Source organism: Erinaceus europaeus, chromosome 4, assembly GCF_950295315.1.
Source record: "Erinaceus europaeus chromosome 4, mEriEur2.1, whole genome shotgun sequence".
NCBI classification, from domain to species: domain Eukaryota; kingdom Metazoa; phylum Chordata; class Mammalia; order Eulipotyphla; family Erinaceidae; genus Erinaceus; species Erinaceus europaeus.
Window position 1 is genome coordinate 23,922,173 of NC_080165.1, and position 26,407 is coordinate 23,948,579.

Genomic DNA, 26,407 nt, shown 5'->3' on the forward strand with positions numbered 1-26,407 from the left:
AAGGAGGGGGAATCTAGAAAAAGAGTGCATTCACCTTGGTCCCTGGTGCCAATTAAGTTGTATACTGTGGCTGACTACATTTATGTTAAAACAGAGCTTAGAAATGACTGTGAATCTTCACTGTATCTAATCAAGGGATTCCACAGTTTTAGTAGCGAGGTGCTCTGAAGTCGAAGGTGTGACCTCTAGTTCTAGCACTATCAGCTAGGTTTCAGTTACTCTCAGAGTATAATTTTACTTAAGGGGCTGCTGTTGGAATTAATTTAGATAACTGTTTACAGGGTCTATAATGACAGAAGGAGTCAATTATCTGGTAGCTAGTACTGTTGGTGAAATTGTGAAGAATTAGGACTGGAGAAATAGTTTAGCCTATTAAGCACATCAGCTTAAATGAGTTAGATCCCAAAAGTCACAGGTTCTGTTACTGGCACCACAAATATATGCCAGAATTGAGCAAAGCTTTGATATCTTCCTGTCTCTTCCCCCTCTCCTCTCATTATACAAAAATCTTTTTAAAACACAGTATTAATACTTATAAATGTAGGAGAAATTATTTTAAAGTTATATAAAACGCACTGGTGTGTGCTTTAACATCAGTTCTCTAGCAAATGGTAATATGTGAAATATAATCTCTTGTTGAATGTGACCTATTTATCACTGTGACCAACTTCCCCAGAGAAATAATCTCTGCAGCAAGGGCCTGAGGAAGAAGGTTCTGCACTGAAAAATAGTGTTTCTCAGCAAATTTCAGTTTTATGTAAAGATTTCATATTAACAGATGCTTTAGGATTCAAATGCCCAATATTCTATAACAGTAGTGAACTACTATAACAGATCCTAGGCCCCATACAATCCATGTTTTACTGGCATTTCACAATGTGGTTGCTGGGATAGGGAGACAGCTCACCAGGTAGAGTGAACATCACCGTGAAAAGATCCAGGCTCACTCAGGTCCTTAATACCAAGTGGGAACAGCTGTACATGGAAGACTTCAGTGTGGCGATGCTGTCATATCTCTCTTTCTCTCCCTTTCTGCCTCTCACTCTCTATAAAAAAGAAAGCAGTGGACCTGTGCAAGCATGGAGCCCCAGTGATAACCAGGGTGAGGAGTGGAGGTTGAGGAAGATATGGATGCTGTGGTCCAGCAAGGTTAGGATTTCATTCAACAAGCCTGCTAATAGTCCTGGTTTAAATCTGGACTGAAGATATAAAATGTAAAATAAAAATGCACTATCACTGCATGCCCATCAGAATAGTGAATAATTTAAAAGAATTAAATATGTATATTTAGCACAGAGGTAGTGAAAATGGTACTTTTGTGTATGATTGGGGAAATATAGTGTTATAGTTTCTTAAAAGGCAAGCTGGCTATGACTTCTATTCAACTTTAAACTGTATGTTTTCTTTTAATTTTTATTTATAAAATGGAAATACTGGCAAGACTATAGGATAGGAGGGGTACAATTCCATACAATTCCCACCTCCAGAACTTTGTATCCAATCCCCTCCCTTGATAGAAACTACCTTTTCTCTTTCTTTCTTTCTTTCTTTCTTTCTTTCTTTCTTTCTTTCTTTCTTTCTTTCTTTCTTTCTTTCTTTTTTAAACCAGAGCACTGTTCAGCTCTGGCTTATGGTGGTGTGGGGGATTGAACCTGGGACTTTGGAGCCTCACGCATTGAGAGTCTGTTTGCATAACCATTATGCTATCTACCCTCCGTCCAGAAACTATGTTTTCTTAATGCTCAATTCTACTCTAAAGAATATATACCACAAAAAATACATAATGTATGTTTTAAAAAGTTGTTTATTGCAGCATTTAAAATGTATTTATTTTGGATATTGGCAGAGAGAGGCTGAGAGAGGCGAGGGAAATAAAAAGGGAAAGAGAGACAACTGCAGCACTACTTCACTATTCATGAAGCTTCCTCTCTGCAGATGGGGATCTGGGGCTTGAACCTGAGTCTTTGTACAGTGTATACACTCAATCAGGCGTGCCACTGTTAGGTTCCGCAGCACTTTTGTGTAGGCAAAAAAGGGGGGAAATATAGTATCTACCAATATGAGAATATCCGATATGTAATATCAATATAGGTGATTAAGTAGTACACAGTCATTTACAGCACAGATCTGAACTACATCAGGTGATGTAGTATGATTTCATTTAAGCATGTTGAGTGAGAAAAGCAAAAAAGCAAATAAATACAATCTCATTTATAAAGAAGGAAAAAGAAAAAACAAACACCACAAAACCACAGCATGTATGTGCATATAAACTGACAAAGGGTTGTGCAAGCACAAAGAAAATACAGCAGTAGATTCACTGAGTTGTTCACATGGTGCGTGGGCAGAGAGAAACCAACGTGGGAGGGATAGGGAAAAGGACAGAGATCATGAAGCAGCGACGACAACAACAAATGCCTGCACTTCTAAAAATATGCAGATCTATGCATGTATGTATATTTACATACATTTATGCAAAGAAATGCCTTTAGTAAATTTAAAAATAATAATGATCCCCTATTTGGGAATGATGACTTATGACTTCGAGTGACTTATTTAATTATCTCGTCCTGCTGAATGCTTTTTATCAGCTGTTTTTCTTTTTCTTTTTTAATTATCTATATTTATTGGATAGAGACAGCTAGAAATCAAGTGGGAAGGGGGAGATAGGGAGAGGGACAGAGAGACACCTGCAGCTCTGCTTCACCGCTCTAAAAGCTTTCCTGCTGCAGGTGGGGACCAGGGGCTCAAACCTGGGTCCTTGTACAGTGTAACAAGTGTGCTCAAACAGGTACACCACCACCCAGCCCCCTATCAGCTGTGATTCAATATCATGTCTATAAAAGATATCAAATCCCACCTCAATTTAGTGCCACTTTGATAGCTAAGACAGAGTTAAGTCCATAGTAGGTTAATACTATTAACAACCAGCCCTAAGTATCATCTACAGCAAGCACAAGTGATACACTATAAACTTTTATTCTAGGACAAGCGAGATAGCTCTCCAGGCTGGGTGCCCACTTTGCTACTCTAGCAACCCAGGTTCAAGCCTAGATGCCCTACCTAACTGAGGGAGGTTTTCTTTCCTTTCTTTTTTCTCTTTCTCTACCAGCAGGTTTATCACTAGAACTTGGTGCCTATGCAACTCCATCATTCCTTGGAGTCATTTTCTTTTTCCTTTTTTTTTTTCCCTCTCTGATAGAGGGTGAGACAGGTTGGAGGCACCTGCAGCACTGATCTACTGGGTAGGACACAGGAGCCTCAGGCATGAAAGTCTTTTGCATAACCATATGCTGTCTCCCTATGTCAGCACTTATTCCTAACAGTTATACACATATGTAACTGCTCATTCATGCTGACTTCGCACCAGCCAACATAAAACTCTACAACATCTCTGTCTCCAGAATAAAGCAGTCCACCTGACACATAATAGGCATTCAAACTTGATCGACTGGGTTAATAAATGTTAGTCTAAACATTTCTTCCTGAATACTTAGACTTCTGCAACTGTCTCTTACTTGGTTTATCTTATGCCTCTTGGCCTCCTTCAATTTATCTTCTTTTTAAAAAATATTTTATTTGTTTGTTAATGAGGAAGATAGGGAAGGGGAGGGGAGGGGAGGGGAGGGGAGGGGAGGGGAGGGGAGGGGAGAGAGAGAGAGAGAGAGAGAGAGAGAGAGAGGACGGACACCAGACATCACTCTGGTACATGTGCTGCCGGGGACTGAACTCAGGACCTCACGCTTGAGAGTCTGATGCTTTATCCACTGCACCACCTCCCGGAGCATTCAATTTATCTTCATTTTACCAGAGCACTGTTCAGCTCTGATTTATGGTGGTGTGGGGCACTGAAACTGGGACTTTGGAGCCTCAAGCTTGAGTCTCTCTGCATATCCACTATGCTATCTACCCCACTCCCTCAGTTTATCTTCTATGCTAACACCAAAGTAATCTTTCTGAAATGTAATCTAAAGGCATGACTCCCCACTGCTCCTAGGATAAAGTCCATACTCCTAACACAGCTTTTAAAGCCCTTTTAAACCTTTAAATTATTTGTTACCACTCAGTCTTTCACATTAACAGAAGTCATCACAGCAGTAACTGTGTAGTTAATTTGTACTGGAACTTGCTATGTGCCAAACACTAATCTTAGGGCATTACATGTCCTAAGTCATTTAATCCTAATACACAAAGTAGAATACTGTTATACCTGTTTTCAGATGGGGAAATCTAAGGCTCAGGGAGAAATACCTGTCTAAGAATGACTAATAAATAGCAAAGGCAGGGTATAAACAGATAAATCCTGGAGCCTTCACTAATTGTGCATTTTACTAATTGTCTCTCAATACCAACTATAACAAAAATCTATCCATTCTTCAAATGCACTATTTTACTTTACACCTACAAGTCTTCACAGTTTAAAAAAACCTTTCCCAGGGAGTCAGATGGTAGCGCAGAGAGTTAAGCACACGTGGCGCAAAGCACAAGGAATGGCTTAAGGATACCAGTTTGAGCCCCCGGGTCCCCACCTGCAAGCAAGTTGCTTCACAGGTGGTGAAGCAGGTCTGCAGGTGTCTATCTTTCTCTCCCCCTCTCTGTCTTCCCCTCCTCTCTCCATTTCTCTCTGTCTCATCCAACAATGACAAGAATAATAACTACCACAATAAAACAACAAGGGCAACAAAGGGGAATAAATAAATAAATAAATTTTTTTTTTAAAAAAGCCTTTCCTCTTCCAAAGCCTTTCTGAAATGTTCCTGGTAACGGTTTGGATCTTCCAGCTGCATTCTCCCATGACAGTCTCAATTTCCCATTATAACTTCCATTTAACTTTATTATAAAGACAAGTCTACCAGCACTAGAAACTTGCAGGTTGTGTGAGGAAAAGGACCATGTCCATCTGGCTCACTATTTATCACTACTAGCTACCATCATGAAACTTTCCTAACTCCCTTCCAAAAATCACACTCTTTCTCTAAGGACCTTGTTAATGTGGCACATACTTATCACTTTGTAGTTTATTAAATGTCCACTAAAAAGGATCTGTATATGCATTTCTATATGCTTGTGGAAAAGCAGATACCATCTCTTGTACAATCTATGTGACTCTTGAAATAACATAAATAACAGTTAAAAGCCAACTGATGGGTATATTTCAGCCAATCTTGGATGGACCTTGAAAAATTCATGTTAGGTGAAGTCAGAGAGAGAAGGATGAATATGGGATGATCTCACTCTCAGGCAGAAGTTGAAAAACAAGATCAGAAGAGAAAACACAAGTAGAACCTGAACTGGAATTGGCGTATTGCACCAAAGTAAAACACTCTGGGATGGGTGGGAAGGGTGGAGAATATAGGTCCAAAAAGGATGACATAGGTCCTAGTGGGGGTTGTTTTGTTATACGGAAAACTGAGAAATGTTATGCATGTACAAACTATTGTATTTACTGTCGAATGTAAAACATTAATTCTCCAATACAGATATTTAAAAAAAAAGCCAACTGATGGGTATTAAGAGGTCACAATACTTTTTCCATTATACTACTGATTTTCAGGAATATAATTTTTTTTTTCTTTTGCCTCCAGGGTTATTGCTGGGGCTCAGTGCCTGCACCATGAATCCACTGCTCCTGGAGGCCATTTCCCCCTTTTTGTTGCCCTTGTTGTTGTAGCATTGTTGTGGTTATTACTGTTATTGTTGATGTCGTTCATTGTTGGATAGGACAGAGAGAAATGGAGAGAGGAGGGGAAGACAGAGAGGGAGAGAGAAAGACAGACACCTGCAGACCTGCTTCACTGCCTGTGAAGCGACTCCCCTGCAGGTAGGGAGCGGGGGCTCTGAACTGGGATCCCTACGCTGGTCCCTGCGCTTTGCGCCACATGCACTCAACGCGCTGTGCCACCACCTGAACCTAGGAATATAATTTCAACCCTCCAAAGTCCTCAAACTCTCTGCTAGCCATGATACTTGTCACAAAATCCAAAAGACTACCTTTTTTTTTTCCCCCTGCAAGTTTACTTGTTTCAGTTATCTACAGTGAAGCCTCTAAAAAGAAATCAGTAAAGTAGTTGTCCTCTGCTTCTTTCCTTATTTCACTTAGCAGAATCCATTTGGCTCTAAATGATACAATCTCTCTTTTTTTTTAAACTGCACAGTAATGTTCCATTCAATATATAAGTATCTATTATTTCTTACAACTGTCTACAAGTCTATAACTTATTATTTCAATTTTTAAAATTATCAAAGAGAGTAGGTGGATAAACTAAATATCAATTATTCAGGAGTTTACTATAACTCTTTAATGACCAAATATCTCTCAGCAATTCAGTTCTTTATCTGTCCAACTCAATCCTCCAAATATATCATACCTCTTTTCTTTCTTTCTTTCCTTCCTTTAAAAAAAATGTTTATTTATGAAAGAAAGAACCCAAGCACAATTTTGGCACACTCAGTATTGGGGATCAAATCATAACCTCATGTTTGAGAGTTCAACATTTTATCCATTGTGCCAACTCCCAGGCTTTTTCTTTTCCAATGTAGTGCCAGGAAATTAACTCAGAGCCTCACAAAGGTCAATCTAACACTAAGCAGCCTTTCCAGATGCTGAGAGGCAGAGAGAAAAGAGGCACCACAGCACAGTACCATTATCCACAGAACTCTTCTAGTGCTGTCTGTGGTGTTCACACGGTGCCAGGGCTCAAATCCAGTGTACTGAGCATGCAGAGGTACTGGGTGAGCTACAGCCTTGGCCCCCAAACCTCTGTTCTAATTAAAATGAAAAGCTTCTTCTTCCTTACATACCATGTATAATTTCTAGATCTTTCCTTAGTATACTTTTCATATCCAGACACCATCTAATTCACTCTTCCCTCCTCTCATTCTTCTTTCCTATCCAAATTGAGTTTGCCTTCTTAACACCCTGCTCTCACCTCACATTCACAGTGAAATTATCCTGAACTCATTTATCTTTTTTTTAATCAGGATTTTATAATTCTCTGTAATTCCTTTACCTTCAATAAGGTCATAAATTTTTGGAGTCTCAGAGTCATATCCTCTATTTCTCTACCTACCAGGGTCCTAAGTATATGATCAATAATTAACAAATACTTGCTGACCGGAAAAGAAGTCTCAAATTAGCCACGCATGTTCTCAACCTTTACTCATCCGTGCTGATGGTAGAGACAATGCATACAGAGACAACCTGCTGAATGCACCCAACTTTTAGAAAGTCCAGAAATGGCTAGCAGCATTTGTATTAAGGACTGTATAGCTGTTTCCAATCTTCCAGGAAGTCAAATGGTAGAATTGTACAATTCCTCCTTTGTCAGAGACCAGAGTTTGTTCAGCTTATCAAGACATACTGGCAAACAACTGTATAACTTTTCTTCATCCGTGACACAAAGATAAAAATAAACAGAGGTTGTCATATTCTAAACATTTACTAGTTCACACCTTCTCCTAGTAGGGAGATCACTGTTAGGGCACAAAAGATCATCTATTCTAATTATTATTCATCAAATATCTTGTTTGTATCAACAAAGTGCTTTTGTAAATAGAATATAGTGACAATATCAATTAAGAATTTGAAAGAGATTTGCCAAAGTAAATTCCTGTGATGACCTACTCTTAGGATAATCCAGAACTGATAAAAAGCCAAATTCTTCCCATAGTCCTCAGAGATTTGCCTCAGCCTACGGCTATTTTCCCTCAGAGTTTCTAAACTCTTCAAACTCTCTCTGGTTAGCTTCTACTTCTTATCCAACTGTTCAAAGTTTTCTTATATCAACATGCCACATAACTGAAAAGTTAAGCTTCTCAGCCTGAATTTTTGTTTATACCAGGTAGGGACTAGTTTTTTCCCTGAGGGGCTTCAAAATGCCAAAGTTGGTCTCAGGAGACTCTTCAAATGGCAACAGCTTTGATACTAGGACATTTCCCAAGTCTTCCTCTTTTTGGCAGATCCCGCTGAAACCCCCCACCTCAGAAGGGGAAATCTCAGTAAAAACACTGCCAGCCTCAAGTTCCCTTAGGCAAATTTCCAGTCCCAGTGCAAGGCCATGAGGTTAAACATTTCTCAATGACGCAGGCTCCCTTCAGGGGAAGAACAAGAAAAGTTAAAAAAAAAAAAAAAATTCAAAACTTATTCTTCCCACTGCAGTAAATTAAGAGGCAGCAGACAAATACAGAAGAAATAAAGTATGAGTAAAGTTAAACTCTACACTGCTGGTTCTGCAAGGCCTCAACAGGAACCAGGATAAGAGCTGTGGGGTAGGATAAAAGACAACTGTCGAACCAACTGTTCAGTCAAATTTATAAGCAAGTCTCTAGTTTCTCTAGATGATGTCTTCAATGCTAACTATGTATGTTTTTAGACAATATATAATGTAAACTGTTAATTTCTAACAGAGTAAACCAAAGTGACTAAACTGGTGAGTGTGGGGTAAGGAAACAGTTACATGAAAGCAAATCATTTAAGATTATGGTATACAAAAATAAGTCAAAAGAGAAATACCATATGATTTCATTCATATGTGTAATAAAGAAGCCAACCAACCAAAACAAAACAAGTTCCTAGACTCTGACAACTAAGTGGTAGTTGTCAGAGGGGAATTGAATGGGTAAAGGTGGAACAGGTAGAGGGGCTGGGCAATGGTTAGTGGAGACTCAACAGAGCATTTGGCGGTGGGACTGGTACAGCATATACATCACTGGGATATGAGTAGCATGGCACACCAGTGGATCCTCAGCTTCAATTATAGTAGGTCAAGAAAAATCATGGAAAGTACATTTCATCAACTTGTTGGGGAAAGAAGGTTGATCACAGAGATGGTAACTTCACCTGAAAGGCTGGCAGGGCTCTTGGATCTCTAGCCACCTGCAGATATGTAAAATTATTAAATAAAATCAGAAATGTTTTTCCAGAACTAACTTAAGGTCACAGAACTTTATAGAATTGGAAAGGGCATCATGTTCACATGAAATGTCAGTGATAAAAATATTGACAAATTTGCCTAGTGTTTCAATTCTCAAAGTACTTGCATTCCTTTAGTTCTCACACAAAAATGACTATGTACCTGTTGTATGCCAGGAACTAGGGATACAGGAACAAGACATCACTTCAGCATTCAAGGTGCTTACTTCTTATGATGAACCAGAGAGGGAAAATGATGTCATAAAACAACCTGGTGGTTTCTTCTAAGTGAAGGGAAGGCATAAGAGAAAGCACACCTAAGTCTAGAATCAAAGCATGGATTTCAGCGGATGTGGCCCTTGAGCCAGGCCTTCAAAGATCAGTAGAAATTAGTAGGCTGGTAGGCAGAGAGAGGAATGATCAGGGCAGAGGGAAGATCACATATAAAGGAACAGAAAAATGAAAAGGGCACAGAATGTTCTGAAAAGTGAAGAACAGTTCAGCCCTGCTGGAAAGTGGGAAGCTGGCAGTGATAGAAGATGGCCGAATAGTTTGTCGCCCGGAGACCAAACAGACAGGTATAATAGTTTATGTCAACGCTTTATTAGAGGTCGAGGTCTGTGCAGGACAATAAGATGATTCAATTTGATTGTTAGAAAAAGTATCTCACAGGAGTCAGGTGGTAACGCAACAGGTTAAGCACACATGGGGCAAAGCGCACTGACCAGCATAAGGATCCCGGGTCGAGCCCCCCGGTTCCCCACCTGCAGGGGAGTCATTTCACAGGCAGTGAAGCAGGTCTGCAGGTGTCTGTATTTCTCTCCCTGTCTCTGTCTTCCCCTCCTCTCTCCATTTCTCTCTGTCCTATCCAACAACAACGACATCAATAACAACAACAATAATAACTACAACAAGAAAAAACAACAAGGGCAACAAAAGGGAAAATAAATAAATAAAAGAAAAAAGTATCTCAGCAACTGAAATCACTAGGAGAAATCAGGGTCTGATCTAAAGTAGAGAGTCAAAATATGGGAGGTTGAATCTGTAGCGTTTGGAGAGCAATTTGATGTGGGGAATACAGGAAAGGAGAAACAGAATAAGCTTCTAATTGTCTAAGTATATGACATAGAGAATGGTCTGAGTTAGGGGAATGAAGATATCAGTTTAAATACACTAGCAGACTAAAGTATAATGTTTGCCATCTAGAAGTCAAGTGTGAAGAAAGAAATTAAACAAATGTAGAGATCAGGAAATAAATTGGGAGGAGAGCTACAGATCCTGAATAAGCAGTAACTGAAGTCACAGGGTAGGATAAAATTGCTAGGGAGGCTGTTTAGGCTCTGAAAAAACAAGGTCAAGGACTAACTTTGAGAAGTAATGATATTTAAAAGAAGAGAAGATTACAAGAGAATTAATAGTGGGCAGAGGTAGATGGCAAGCTGGGGTAGATCTGAATACCTTTTCTACTTATGGAAATTCCAAGATAGGTGAAAGGGAAATCTTTTTTCTACTGAAACTGAAGAAAAAATAGTCTCAGTACCCTGCTGCCTAATTCACATATAGAACTCAAATCTGTTGCATCAGATTCTCCCATTTAAGGCTTTGAAAATTAGATAAACAACAGAAAGGTGGAGAATTTGAACAGAAATTATATATGGCACTGTAGCAAGTGTCTACTGGTTGCACTGTTGACAGCTGCAAGCATTCGTTAGAAGTCAGGCCAGCAGAAGTGACAGAGATCTCATAAGCAGTGCCAGTGGCACAGTCCTCAGCAGTCTTCACTATCTTGCCTTCCACATGCTCTGATTGTCTTCTGACCTTTGTTACCCAGTTTTCTTTCTTATTAAGGCTAGGTACTTTCCAATTCTCTTCCAAAACAATTAGTTTGTGAATGCTGGGGAACATAGGGTGAGGAGGGAGCAAACAATAGGGTCAAATTGTAAAGAAAGATCAGTTCCAGGCAAGAGGTATAAAATAGGCCCACAGCATACGCTGGGGGCTAGTGGGTGAGTGGTGAGCACAATGACACTGTTCATATATGTTATCTCTGTCTGTCCTTGCAACACTGCCTGAGGACAATGAAGCAAGTAAATGTATTTTAAGGGTGAGAAAGTTGAAGCTAAAAGAGATAAGGATTGCTTAGTCATTGTGTGTGTGTGTGTGTGTGTGTGTGTGTGTGTGTGTGTGTGTGTGTGTGTGTGTGTGTGTGTGTGTGTGGTTAACTATCCAAGGTTTCCCTCAAGAAAGTTACTTCATAGATGTCTCAATAATGGAAGTATTAAAATGTCATTATTAATATGTGTGGTCGTCATCCAGGCTAATTTTTTTCAGACAGAAAGAGACACAGACAAGGAAAAAAAAAACAAAACACATCACCAAAGTTCCTTCAAATCCAGTGGATGTTGGACTGAAGCTGTCATACATATCATCAGTGCACCATCCTCTTTGTCAGCTCAGTCTGTATTAATTCTTATACCTAAAATCTACATAAAATGACCACATATAGTTCCAAATCTGTATTTTCCAGTTTCAATATTGTTAATATAAGTGCTTCTAAAAGGGTATTAACAAAAGTAGCACACAACCACCTGGACACATAACTTCATGGAACATGAAGTTCCTTGCTTATATCCTTCTGTGGCTCACTCCTGATCTTAAAATACTGTATCAGCAGTTACAAGGGTTCAAGTGGAAGAAGGGATTTTCTATCTCTGACTATGAGAACCACTGTGGGAATGAAAGGTTGAGAGCTTCCAAATGAATATGATTATTTCTCAACTTCATTCCTTTGGGATATGTCACAGCCAGGAAGGGAGAAGTTGGAAAAAGCAGCTTTCACAAGCTGCCAAATCCATGTTCTAGTCCCAGGGGTAATGAGCCAATGAGGTTTTGTGGAGCTGATGTAATGTTTGCAGAGTCTAATATGTTATGATTGAGCAGGGAGCTTCTTGGTATTTAGCTAGGGGGTTAAAAAGTATGACAGTCCTGAAAAGCCAAGAAACTCATACTAACATACCATCACTTAGCATTCTGAGTGCTACAAGTAATTTGTAACCTTTAACTGAATTATCTTTATCATGAACGGTTTATAAGAGCATCTGTTAAACTATACATTGCTGAATTTTATTGTATGTCTCTTCTGCTAAGAAAAGAAATTTCTGAACACCTCCAAATAATACATATAGTTCAGAAAGCTAAAGTAATGAAAGAAGTTAGAAGAAAGGGAAGTTTCCCAGGGGTGGGTGGTGGCACACCCAGTTAAGCGCACATACTACTATGAGCAAGAACTGCACAAGGACCCAGGTTCTAGTCTCTGCTTCCCACTTGCAGAGGGGACATTTCACAGGCAGTGAAGCAGGTCTGTAGGTGTCTTTCTCCTTCTCTATTTCTTCCCTGTCTTCCCCCTCCTGTCTCAATTTCTCTCTGTCCTATCAAATAAAATAGGAAAAAAGAAAAAGAAAAAATGGCCACCAGGAGCAGTAGATTTGTAGTGCCAGCACTGAGCCTAACCTAGCAATAATCCTGGAGGCAAAGAAAAAGAAAGTCTTCCAAAGAGTAATGTCTGTTTGTGCAACACTACCTTAATTCCACTTCCACTACCAACATAACAAATTTAAAGCTGTCTGAAATCCTTATGAAAAAAATTTTTGAGACTGTGCACACTAAGTCAAGAGCTATCACAAGTGTATATATCTCACAAAATTTGTCAATTTCACCTTAAAAGTACTCAAGAGATAATAGAGGCAAGAAATCGGTGGACAGGGAGCATTAATTTTTTAAATTTTTTAAAACTTTATTTTATTTATAACTGGATAGAGACAAAGAGAAATTGAGAGGGGAGAGGGAGATAGAGAGTGAGAGAAACAGAGAGATAGACACAAGCAGCTCAACTTCACCACTTGTGAAGCTTTCCTCCTACAAGAAAGGACCAGGGCTTGAACCCAGGTCCTTGCACACTGTAGTGTGTGTGCTTAACCAGGTGTGCCACAGCATGGCCCTCATAAACATTTTACAATAACATGTTCAAAGTGAATAAAAGAGAGAAGGGGGGCTGGGTGGTGGTGCAACTGGTTGAATGCACGAATTACCATACATAAGGACTAACACAGCAATGAAGCAGTATTGTAGGTAGCTTTCTCTCCACATTCTCTTCCACTCTCAATTTCTCTACAACAATTTTTTAAAATTTTCTTTGTCTATTTTTTAAAATACATTTATTTATTCCCTTTTTGCTACCCTTGTTGTTTTATTGTTGTAGTTATTATTGTTGTCTGTCTTTGTTGTTGGATAGGACAGAGAGAAATGGAGAGGGGAGGAGAAGACAGAGAGGGGGAGAGAAAGACAGACACCTACAGACCTGCTTCACCACTTGTGAAGCGACTCCCCTGCAGATGGGGAGCCGGGGGCTCGAACTGGGATCCTTATGCCAGCCCTTGCACTTTGCGCCACGTGTGTTTAACCCACTGCACTACTGCCCGACTCCCTACTAAAATTTTTTTTAAGTTAAAATTTTTTTGTATCTTTATCTATTGGATAGAGACAGCCAGAAATCAAGATGGAAGGGGGTGATAGAGAGGGAGAAATACAGAGACACCTGCAGTCCTGCTTCACCACTCATGAAGCTTTCCCCCTGCAGGTAGGGACTGGGGGCTCCAACCCGGGTCCTTGAGCACTGTAATATGAGCACTCAACCAGGTGTGCCACCACCCGGCCTAAAATTTAAATTTTTTAATTAAAAAAATGAAACCAAAACCAAACCAAAACAACAACAAAACAAACCAACAAAACCTGTAGGGCTATGGGCCATAAAGAGTATTCTAAGACTGTCTTTCTTGTTCCCAATTTCTGCAATATGTCACTCATTCATTAACACATTATTCAGTACCTATTAGATTAGAACACAGGATTTGTATGCCTGACCTGAGTTCGAAAGTTCAAGCTCTGGCACCACCATAAGTCAGAATTTAGAAGTGTTCTGGTCTCTGCATGCCTGTCTTTCATATAAAATAAATAAATAAACATGTATTTTTTAAAAAATACACTTTCCCTTGAAATTTTTTAAGACTTTTTTTTTTTTAAGTAGACACTATTTCATTATGAACTTGATACTGGACTCACTGCAGACTATTGTGTACTTTTGCTTTCAGGTATATATTTTGCCCTAATTTATGGATACACATGAACATATGAAGCGACTCCCCTGCAGGTGGGGAGCCGGGGGCTTGAACCAGGATCCTTACACCAGTCCTTGCACTTTGCGCCACCTGCGCTTAACCTGCTACGCTACTGCCCAACTCCCTGGACTAAGCTTTTAAGTGTCACATATCGAAGACTCAGCCTATGCATTAAAAAGACTCAGTCTGTGCTTTAAAAAGTTTGAGACATTCAGTTTTCCCCCCTCATATTACTTAGTGATTTATATGACTACAAATTAATAGGAATGTACATAAACACCATTCCCACCATCAAAAAACTTTGTCCCACCCTAACCCCCATGAAGCTGAACATCCACCCTCACCCTCAACCCAGGGTTTTCACTTTGGTGCCCTACTACAAATTTAGTCAGATACTGCTTTGAGTTTCCCTTTCTTTTATTCTTATTAAAACACTTTAGCTGGGATTAAACATAAGTTCAGTAACATAGTTACTAAAAAGCCAAACCACAAGGGGTTCTTGAGACTAAAACTAATGGAAGACTATTTGCAAAAACTCATAGACTGACCCAACAAACATTAAACTCACTGTTAAGAAGTTCCTGAAAGCTTTGTACTACAAAATACATAACAGAGAGAAAGAGGCAATGGATTTTTTTTTCCTCACCAAAGCCAGCAACACCTTCAGCAAGGAAAATATTTTTCTTTTCTTTCTTTTTTATCTTTATTTATTGAATAGAGATAGCCAGAAATTGAAAAAGAAAGGGGGAGATAGAGAGGGAGAGAGACAGAGAGACACCTGCAACTTTGCTTCATCACTTGCAAAGGTTTTCCACTGCAAGTGGAGACCGGGGGCTCAAACCTGGGTCCTTGCGCATTGTAAAATGTGCGTTCAATGAGGTGAGCCTCCACCTGGGCCCCGGAAAATATTCCTATAAGGACACACAGATATAAATTTTACTTTTGAGGGGGCCAGGTGGTGGTGCACCCGGTTAAGGACTCACATCACAGTGCGCAAGGATCAGGGCTGAGGAGGTTCGCTTCTTAACAAAGTCCCAAAATATAGATATAGACCAGGTCCCATGAGATACAGCCTATGTTCACATGTATCCATAAATTAGGAAAATATATACCTGAAAATATATACCAAAATATATACCTGAAAGCAAAAGTACACAATAGTCTGCAGTGAGTCAGTATAAAGTTCATAATGAAATAGTTTCTACTTAGACTTAAGATACTCTCCTCACCTACTTCCTACTACAGTTCTCTCACTCACTCCAAAGCTAACCTTATCAAAACAAGGACTGCAAAAGCTGAATACAGGCAAGAGACTGGCATACTTGAACAATTACTCTTTAGTCATTATCAGGCCACCCTATCAGCTGGGGCCCTATTCAGGGAGTCCTCATATTCCCAACCAGACATGATGGGTCTAGACTTCAAATAAATCCCTCTCTCCATTATTACTGGCCATCTTTATCAGGAACAACAAAATAGACCCCTTTGTGGGTCCCCCCTTAGGACCTTACCCTCAACTTGGATCAACAACGGTAGAGAAAGTGTCCTGGAGTTCCACTTCCCCGGAGCCCTGCCCCACTAGGGAAAGAGAGAGACAGGCTGGTAGAGAGATTAACCTGTCGACGTTCATGTTCATCGGAGAAGCAATTACAGAAGCCAGACCTTCTACCTTTTGCATCCCACAATGACTTTGGGTCCATACTCCCAGAGGGTTAAAGAATAGGAAAACTATCAGGGGAGGGGATGGGTCATGGAGATCTGGTGGTGGGAATTGTGTGGTGTGGAGTTGTACCCCTCTTATCCTATGGTTTTGTCAATGTTTCCCTTTTATAAATTTAAAAAAAAGAAAAGAAAAAAATTAAAAACAATAAATGTTAAAAATAAAGAATTTTCACTATTTGACCCTACCATAGGGTCAAAGAATAAAAATACTGAAGAATGTGCTCTTAAGTAATCTAAACCAACACTGCTATTTTATACCTAAACAAATTCAGATTATTTGTATCTATCAAAAACAAAAACAAAGCTATCTCAGGGGCCTAGAACTAGTTCACCCTGCAGAGTACGTGCCTTACACATATGCAAGGTCCCAGGTTTGAGTCTTGGTACAACATGGGAGCACTATGAATGACAGAGTAGTGTGATATTCTCCTCTCTTCCCTTCTCTAATTAAAACATGAAAAAGGTATGTCCAGGAGGCTGCTCAGCAATACCACACCTGAGCAAAGTCCTAAATTTCCTGAAATTGCATTAAAAAATAAGTAACTTGGTGTATTTATTTATTTATTCCCTTTTGTCACCCTTTTTTTTTATTGTTGTAGTTACTGATGTCATTATTGTTGGATAGGACAGAGAGAAATGGAGAGAGGAGAGGAAGACAGAGGGGGGGAGAGAAAGACAGACACCTGCAGACCTACTTCACCGCCTGTGAGACGACTCCTCTGCAGGTGGGGAACTGGGGGCTTGAACCAGGATCCTTATGCTGGTCTGCACTTTGCACCAAGTGCACTTAACCTGCTACACTACCGCCCGACTCCCTACTTGGTGTGTTTTAAGTTTATAAAAACTTCTCAAAGTTTCAGCAAATTGAGAGTAAGTTAGTGTGTATAGGAAAGACCTAGAGCCCTGCCAAGAACATGGTCTTATAATACAAACAGTGCATGATAAACTTCAATAAATCTCATGAAACAGAAACAAAGGCAAAATTATACAAACTAGGCTGGTCAGTGAGAACAGTTTAATAGGATGGAGTGCCTCTTTATCTTGTTTTGTTTGTAAGTGGAGTGCTTCACAAAAGTTCTTAATCAACAATTCCGGCCCTAAACTAATACACCATACTTGCATTCATCTTCTCCTTTCAATTGTACCTACAAATTAGACACACATGTATACATACATGTGCTCATTCTTACTACTTCTCATAGGCTGCAGCTGAATCAAAAGAAGTACAAGCTTATGAAAGAAAACCAGAAAGATATGAAAAAACGCAGAGGAAAAGATCCCCTATGAAATCCCAATACCTACAAAGAACTACTGTTAATATTCTCATAAAAATTTTGATTCATTTTTTGGATAAAGACACAGAAATTGAGAGGAAAAGGGGAGACAGCGAAAGAGAGATACATAACCTGCAACACTGCTTTGCTGTTTGTGAAGCTTTCCCCCTGCAGGTGGGGCTTGAACCTGGGTCCTTGTGCATTGTAGGATGTACACTCTAATAGATGCACCACCACCTAGCCCCACGATTAATATTCTTGTGTATGCCATTTATTTTAGGGTTACACAGTAAATTGTAGACATGTTCTCACATCTTAAATAACTTTATGACTGCATTAATATTCAATCATGTAAGTGTACCGTAAGGTAATCAACCTCCTGGTTATTTGTTTGTTTTGTTTTTATTACAACAAGTAACACTGTTAATGCATGTACATACATGCATGCATTCACACACACCACTTTTAACTTCCTTAGAACAAATTTACAAAAGTATTTCAAGATCAACAAATCAATATATTAGAAAATATATGTGGGTTGCCAAATATCAAGATAACTGTAGTAAGTTATCAGAATACCCAGGATAAATAAATTTTATTATGAGCATATAAAGAGATCTCCATCTCACACTTATTGATATCGTCTCAGGAATGCCTGGAGGTCCCCAAATGATATTTTGAAAACCTCTGTTTCATACTAATCTGCCTCTCCAGTTAGCACAGCTATACAGAACAACTAAAAAGTCTGGTCTCAGGTACAAACCTGCCTAAAATATATTGCAATTTTTCTATAAACCATATATTCCAGAATGATTAAGTGTATCATGTACCAGGCATCCTTAATCTTACTGGAAACTCAGCAGGAAACAAACAAAATTTTCCCTACTTTGTAGCATATATACTCTCATAGGAAGAGATAGCAGGAGCATAAACAAACAAACCACATGTCTATCAGATGTGGAGTGGTATGGAAAAAATAAAACAGGGGTCAGGTGGTGGCACACCTGGTTGAGCACACATATTACAGTGTGCAAGTTCCCAGGTTCAAAACCACAGTCCCCACCTGTAGGGGGGGAGGAAAGCTTCACAAGTGGTGAGACATTGTTGCAGGTGTCTTTCTCCCATTTCAATTTCTCTCTGTGTCCAAAATAAATGATTTCTTTTCTTTTCTTAAATGAAAGCATTATTCACCTTCGGCTTATCAGGCGATTGAACCTGGGACCTCTGGTGCTTTGGGTATGAAAGTCGTTTGCATAAGCATTATGCTATGCCCCTCACCCAATAAATAAAAAGCATATTTAAATAAAGATAAAAGAAAAACAGGATTTAAGAAAATAAGAGTGGAGGGGGCTAAGACAGATCATGAGTGGAACATATGTTTTACATACAAAAGGACTTGGGGTTGAGCCTCTCCTCACTACATGAAAGGACAGAGGAAACTGTAAGTGATAGAGTGGTGCTATGGTTTCTCTCTTTTTTTCCCTCTTTCTCTATCCAAAATGAAAAGTCTTCCAGAAGCAATAAAATTGTGCATGCTCACAGACCCAGCAATAACCATGCTGGCAAAATAAGTAATAATAATAACAGAGTAGGGGGTCAGGGAAGAATAATTTGGAGAATGGCATTTGAACAAAAATCTGAAGGGGGGTAAGAGAACGAGTTATATGACTACCCAGGGAAGAGAATTCTAAATAGAAGGAACAGGAACAGTTGGGCTGGGATAGATTAAGAAAAAGAATAGTAAGAGATACAGTCAAAGGGTTACAGCACTGAGGATAAGTATCCCCTGTAAGACCTTGTAGGTACCACCATTGAGTCTTGGGCTTTTTCAATGAATGAGAACCACTGCTGGGTTCTGAATAAAAACGGCTATAACCTGGGGGGGGGGGGGGGGGGGAGAAACAGGATGTCCCCACACAGTGTGTATCTCACTACTCCCAGATGAACTTTATTTCAGATAGAAACAAATATACAGAGAGAGGCCACTGGAGCTTCCCGCTAGTGCTAGTGTTACTGTTACTCCCCTATGGAGCTGGGGTCTAAGCCTAGAATGCAATGCATGGCAAGGCACAAGTCCAATTAATCAAGTTATTTTACAAACCTTGATTCATTTTAAATGAATATCTGAAATAATGTTTAAACTAAAAAAAAGAAAAGGGGGAGTCGAGTAGTAGTGCAGTAGGTTAAGCGCACATGGTGCAAAGCACAAGGACGGGCGTAAGGATCCGGTTCGAGCCCCCCAGTTCGAGCCCCCTGGCTCCCCACCTGCAGGGGAATCACTTCACAAGTGGTAAAGCAGGTTTGCAGGTGTCTATCTTTCTCTCCCCCTCTCTATCTTCCCCTCCTCTCTCCATTTCTCTCTGTCCTATCCAACAATGATGACAACAATAATAACTAAAACAATAAAACAACAAGGACAACAAAAGGGAATAAATAAATAAATAATTTTTAAAAATGGAGATAAGTAACTGTTTGGTCTATTATTGAGTGTTGTAAAGACTGCCTGGTCCTCAGTTTCCTCTGTAAAATTTAAAGATACAATCAATGACTTACTATAAAGACTAAATAGTAAGTATAAACAGTTAAAAATTATGACATATGATAAAAGTTTTACAGATGAACTCCTTTTTTACTATGTAACTGTTATGTGTTTCTCCCTCCCTCCTTTTTTTTTTCTCCCTCCTTTTTTTATTGCCACTTAGATTATGGCTGGGTTTCAGTGCTATATAACAAATCTCTACCATGGGCAGACTTTTTATTATTTTTTTAAACTATTTTCTTTATTTTTGAGAGAGATGCAGGGTGAGAAAGACACAGAGAGAAACACCAGAGTACTGTACAGCTCTGGCTTATGGTGGTTCGGGGATTGAACCTGGGACATTGGAGCCTCAGGCATGAGAGTCTCTTTACATAACCATTATGCTATCTAGCACTGTCTCACTGTCTTTTTTTTTTTTTTAAAGGACAGAGAGAGAAACTGTAAGGGGAGGGAGGGGAAAGGGAGATAAGGAGAGAGGCAGGGATACCTGCAGTACTTGCTTCATCATTTGTGAAGCTTCCCCATAGCAAATGGGAAGCAAAGGCTTGAACCTAGGTCCTTATGCATGGCAACGTGTGCACTTAGCTGCCTAGTGCCTGCTCAGCCCCCAGATTTCTTTACTATATCCTCTGTTTTCACCTAAATTCCACCATCACCCAATTTTTGTGACTCTGCTATGAGATTAAAGATTCTCCAGACCCCTGACATCATAAGCTCAGCCTGATACTGCTCTTAGGTTTGTTGAAAGCAGAGAAAATTGTGTTTTGTTGCTGATGGCAGAGCATGAATTTTTCTGTATTTTCTCATTATAAAGAAAATTCTTTTTAAGAATAATGCGTGTGGTAATCATAAGAGTGATTCCCACCCACCCACCCAAAGACTACATTAGCCTCATCTCTATTTAGTTTGGCACAGTTTGATAAAGCTGAAAGTGTGGTTGATGGTCTTGACAGCTTGTCTCATCCAAAAGGAAACAAAAGGGAGGAAAAATGATAGAGGCAGACAGATGAGTTCAAATGCCTTTGATCTGGGTCCTAACTCTAAAGGGAACCCAGATAAATCAATGAGTCAGAGAAAGCACAGTAAGATGTAATCCAGAATACTGATGACAACAGCTGTCTGTCTGCCTACTTGTCTTCTGAGATCATCATCAAGTTCTGAGATCATCACCCAGAAAAGGTAGGGCAACATGGAGGTCCACCAGAGAACCATGGGGCTGGCCTGGCCTGCAGCATCGGATTGCATCTCAAGGCAGAAGGTGAACCAGGCACTGGTTTTCACCTCCTCTTCTTAAAACATGAATTAACATAAGTAGTGACAGAAACTTGCAAAGGAAAAACCAAGGTCTCCAGGGAAATGTTTAAGCAATGTAAAGTTCCAATGGCTTCTTTGTGTGCTGGTTATAGCAAAAAGAACACTGCCACGGGAGTAAGGAAATGAATCTTCCTTCCATCTTTGCCACTGATTAATCATGTGACTAAGACATAAATTAATTTATCTTACATAAAAGAGAAGACAAGAAAATACCTAAGGTTTCCTTCAGACTTGAACATTCCTTAACTATCAACAAATGTATTTTTTAAAGCCTTCTTTAATATGTAGGTACTAAGAGACCCATAGTGTAGCTCTACTGCTGGCAGTTCTGGAGTTTTTCACTAGTTGTACAGAAGCTTAAGTGATAGTGAACCCAAAGAATGGGTCTTTCTTAGCCACTGCACCACCTCCCAGACCACGCTAAGAATGTGTCTTTCTTAAGGATTTTTTTTTTCTTAAAAATTAAATGTATTGGGAGTCGGGCTGTAGCGCAGCGGGTTAAGCGCAGGTGGTACAAAGCACAAGGACCGGCATAAGGATCCCGGTTCGAACCCCGGCTCCCCACCTGCAGGGGAGTCGCTTCATAGGCGGTGAAGCAGGTCTGCAGGTGTCTATCTTTCTCTCCTCCTCTCTGTCTTCCCCTCCTCTCTCCATTTCTCTCTGTCCTATCCAACAACGACAACAACAATAATAATAACTACAACAATAAAACAACAAGGGCAACAAAAGGGAATAAATAAAATAAATAAATAAAAGAAAAAAAATTAAATGTATTACCAAAAAGGGCAAAAGTTATCTGCTACCATCATCCATGAACTTTATTTTTATTAATAACTACTCCCCTCCCTTTAGTACATGCTATTATAAGAGACATAGTGCAAGAGACAAACTATACAATCACAGAACTAGAAGTTAAAGAGAGTGCTCACTGGGTAGGGCGATGGGCCTGGCACCACATGGGAAGTGTTACTGTACTCGAGGAAGCTCTGGCGCAGTGGTGTCTGTGGTGGTGTCCCTCTGTCTCTGTCTCTCTTTCCCTTCCTTCCTCCCTCCCTGCCTCCCTTCCTTTCTGAAAAAGCATCCTAGAGTGGTAAAATTATACATGCGTCTTGACTGTGTACATACATACACACACACACACACACACACACACACACACACACACACACACACAATTAATAGGTAGTCTATGGTACAAAGCATAAATTTCAAAAGTTACACGCAGTTAAAATAAAGCCATTTTTCTAAGGAATAAGTAAGAGAACACTTAGAAGACATTAGTGCACATTATGCTCAATAATGTAGTATATTATTAGGACAAGTAGTATATGTTCAAGGTTTAAGTACTCTACATATTGCTGTAATACATTTTAAAAACTATGTTCTTTTGCATTCATGAGGCATTTCAAAATCATAGTTTTTTAAATAACTCAAAAAACTTTTTTAAGGAATAAAATGTATATTCTATCATATCCCCAAGATGCTTCGTTGTCCCTTCCTTGAGGTGGGGACAAGTCTCTTGACAGTCCTTCCACAAGGCAATGTGCAGGTGGAAGGATATGGGTGGAGTGTATGTGATCGGGTGTAGGTGGGCTCAGCTGCCATGTGTAGCACAAGAAAGAGAAAAAACAAACTGACTCTCTGGCTGTGTGTCATCGAGATCAAGAGTAAGTCATATGACCAAAGCATATTTCAGAAACGGTTTCAGTCCTTTTATCTCCCTACTCTCTTTCCCGCTGATGCAGAGTTATTAACTACTAAGAAACCTGCAATGGCTAGAGGCAGGTAAGGCCGGTGTGGTCAAGAGCTGAGCCTCAGCATTTCTCCATTCAAAAACACACCTGAATCAATGTTGTGCCCTAATATTTCCTTAATCTTAGCTTCAAAGATTCCAAAAATGTCTAGCTCAGATTATTATCACTGGTCTTCTAGTCACAATAATTTCAGTAAGTTTCCACAGTGGTGATAGGTGCTTTAGTCCTCTAACCTTGGCTTAATCAGAACATTCAGATTTAGTAATGAACATCAAAGGAAGACAGACAGGACACACTATGCAACCTGAGACATGGAAGAGTTTCAACTTTGAAAGTTATACTTCAGACACCTGCTTTGAGCAAGGGTTGGCTCGGACACAAGGTGGTGGTGAAAGAATTCACTTCTTTTTCCAAAATCAGGGAATAAAGCCAGCATCTAGAACATGTGCAGTACCATGTTTAGCAGCTACTCCCAGGTTGACTTTTTTTTTATTGCCACCAGGGTTATTGCTAGGGCTTTGTGCCAGCACTATGAATTCACTGCTCTTGGCGGCCATTTTTCCCCCCTACTTTATTTGACAGGACAGAGAAATTGAATAGGCGGGGAGAGGCAGAAGGGGAGAAAAATAGACACCTGCAGACCTGCTTCACCATTTGTGAAGCATCCCCACTGTATGTGCCAATGTCAGTGGTATTGTGAGTGGTCCGTTGGGTACCCCACCACACAGCACCAGCCCCTTTTTTTTAAATATGAAAGAGAAGGGAGACACAGGAGAGGGGGACACACAGCACAGCACTGCTCGACCATTCAGTGGAGCTCCCTCACCCCACTACTCTAATCCTGTTTACAGTGCTCCTGTGTAGTGCTGGGGTTCTGTGATAAGCATGCTAAGGCTCTACCAGGTAAGTAAGTTGTCAGCCTACATTCATGTCTTCAAAAAAAAAAAAAATTGGGAGTTGGGCGGTAGCACAGCAGGATAAGCACGCGTGACACAAAGCACAAGGACTGATGTAAGGATTCCAGTTTGAGCCCCCGGCTCCCCACCTGCAGGGGAGTCGCTTCACAGGCAGTGAAGCAGGTCTGCAGGTGTCTGTCTTTCTCTCCCTCTCTCTGTCTTCCCTTCCCCTCTCCATTTCTCTGTCCTATCCAACAACAATGACATCAATAACAACAACAATAACTATGACAACAATAAAAAACAACAAGGGCAACAAAAAGGAATAAATAAATATTTTTAAAAAATTTACTTGGCCAGGAGAAATATCACAACAGTTTACACAACAGACTTTCATGCCCGAGGCATGAGAGGTCCCAGCTTAAGCCTCAACACTACCATCAGCCAAAGAGCTCTGGTTAAAAATAAAATAAATTAAAAATAATAATTTGAAACATTTTTCACTTGCTTATTGAATGAGTAGGAGGGCAAATAATAAACCAGAGCACTGCTTAATTTTGGCATAAAGTAGTATCAGAGACTGAACCTGGGGCCTCAAGCATACTAGTTAGTGTGCTAACAGGCTGAGCCATTTTCCCAAGACCTTGGACTCCCCTCCCTTCAAACATGGGTAACTTTTTCATTCAGATAGAGAGAAACAGAGGAAGAAATGCCACAGCACCAGAGCTTTCTTCCATGCCATAGCACCTCCAATGGGATACTGGGATTTGAACCTGGGCTGTAGACATGACATGCCACACATTTAACCTAGTGAACTATCTTCCCAGCCCCCAGATTCCTTTCAAAATACTTTAATAAAAAGACTAGGTCTATTTACTAGAGAAAATATACCAAGCCATACTTTTTTATTCATTTCAAAAAGTACTGAGTGTCTACCATGTGCCAATATCAAGAGTCAATAAATAGGTGAATGTGTTACCTTTGAGAAACTAATTGTGGAGGCAGGTAAAAAGGATAAAATGTACACTGACGGGAGTCTGGCTGTAGCGCAGCGGGTTAAGCGCAGGTGGCGCAAAATGCAAGGACCGGTGTTAAGGATCCCGGTTCAAGCCCCCAGCTCCCCACCTGCAGGGAAGTCACTTCACAAGCGGTGAAGCAGGTCTGCAGGTATCTATCTTTCTCTCCCCCTCTCGGTTTTCCCCTCCTCTCTCCATTTCTCTCTATCCTATCCAACAACAATGACATCAATGATGACTACAACAATAGAACAGCAAGGGCAACAAAATGGAATAAATAATAAAAAAATATTTTAAAAAATGTACACTGACATGGTTGTCTTGTGAGAACAGAGAAGAAGGAGAGCTAGTTAGAGAGGGGCTTCACAGAAAGGCAATATTTGAATTGTAATCTCAAAGAGTTAATAGGAAACCATCAACAGTGAGGAGGATAAAAATCTATATATTTAAGAATATTCCATGAAAATCTCCAAGCTCTAAATAAGCTTTTTTTTTTTAACATTTAAGAACCACAAGTCCTAGAGAAATCATTTTACCTTTACTTCTTTCTATACCTATACTTTATTTTTATTAACACTGGCAAACAGTAAAAAAATGAACACACATTACTCTACCATGCAAACTTTTCAATCTATATCCAACATGCTTGTCAATATCTCGCATACTTGTCTTAGATACTATTATCCTCTGAAAGTTTTATGAAGTAGCTGGTTCAACAGATGGGTGGCTAGCCTTGCCCAGCATATGTTATAGGAATAACAACTCTAAGGAAAGAAGAAAATATTAACACTCCCTTGTCTGGCTGGCAATACCCAGGCCCTTCTTAGGAGGAAGCATGAAAAAAAGTTACTGACCAGAGATAATCTCTAAGTAAAGAAGGGTGAGATAATTTAAATACTAAAGTCTGTCATCTAATATGTACTTGTAAAGAACTAGAGTGCAGAGGGGAAAATTCAAATTAGTTTGCTGAGAACAATTGCATCAAAGACAGATGGCAAACATTTGGATAACCATCCTATCTATTTTGAACACAAAACCCAAAAGATCTGTGGGAGGTAAAGGAGAAGCAACCTGGAACATAGCATATATGAACAGAAAAAACTCAACTGAAAAATGACTCATCCTGGTTTTATTTGTAAAACCAGAAAGAATAATATGGGGCAGTCTTTCTTTGTTGCCCCTTCCCCGTCCATAAAGCTTAACCTGATAGCATCTGATCCTACCTCAGATGGTTATCTATACCTTTCAACACAGTATCTAAGCACTCCCCAAGGAGAACAGTGAGGCCAATTCTGTTAGAGACAGTATCTGCCAGAACCAAGAAGTCTCATTCTACTCTGACTGAAGGCCAGTAGATGAGAAAAGGTCTCCAAATGCCACTTGTATTTTTTCAAGATATACTCTGGAACAGGAAAACACTACAGTCTACATTTTAGCAGAAGTCTAAAAATAGCAAAAGAACATTCCCTATTTTTAGATATCATATGTACAAGTTTTAAAAACACTAAAGTAAAAGAAGTCATTAAAAACAAACTGGAATTTTTAAGCATTTTTAAAAGACTCCCTGTATTGGGAAAACTTTCCAGAGTTTTCAAATTTTTGTTTTATTTTTACTGTCTCTTTGTTCAAACTTCCCCATCTCCAAAGTTTACCTTTCTAGTCATATGTGTTATTAAGAGCATTTTCATAGAACCAAAATATAATAAAGTAAGCTATACCATGGAAAAGAAAGAATGGCTTTAAAAATTAAAAAAACTAATTTTACAAAAAGACATTAACAACAGAGTATAGATCAGTAGCTAAAGAC

At 39.6% G+C, this 26,407-nt stretch overlaps 2 protein-coding genes across 2 annotated transcripts in view; one reads left to right on the forward strand and one right to left on the reverse strand.

The window, feature by feature from the left end:
* The window catches only part of SGSM3 (small G protein signaling modulator 3), a 421,214-nt gene that overhangs the window by 125,532 nt on the left and 269,275 nt on the right, over positions 1–26,407 (forward strand). The gene's annotated exons all lie outside the window — the stretch shown is intronic.
* MRTFA (myocardin related transcription factor A) overlaps positions 1–26,407 on the reverse strand; it is a 98,065-nt gene that overhangs the window by 70,996 nt on the left and 662 nt on the right. The window lies entirely within an intron of this gene.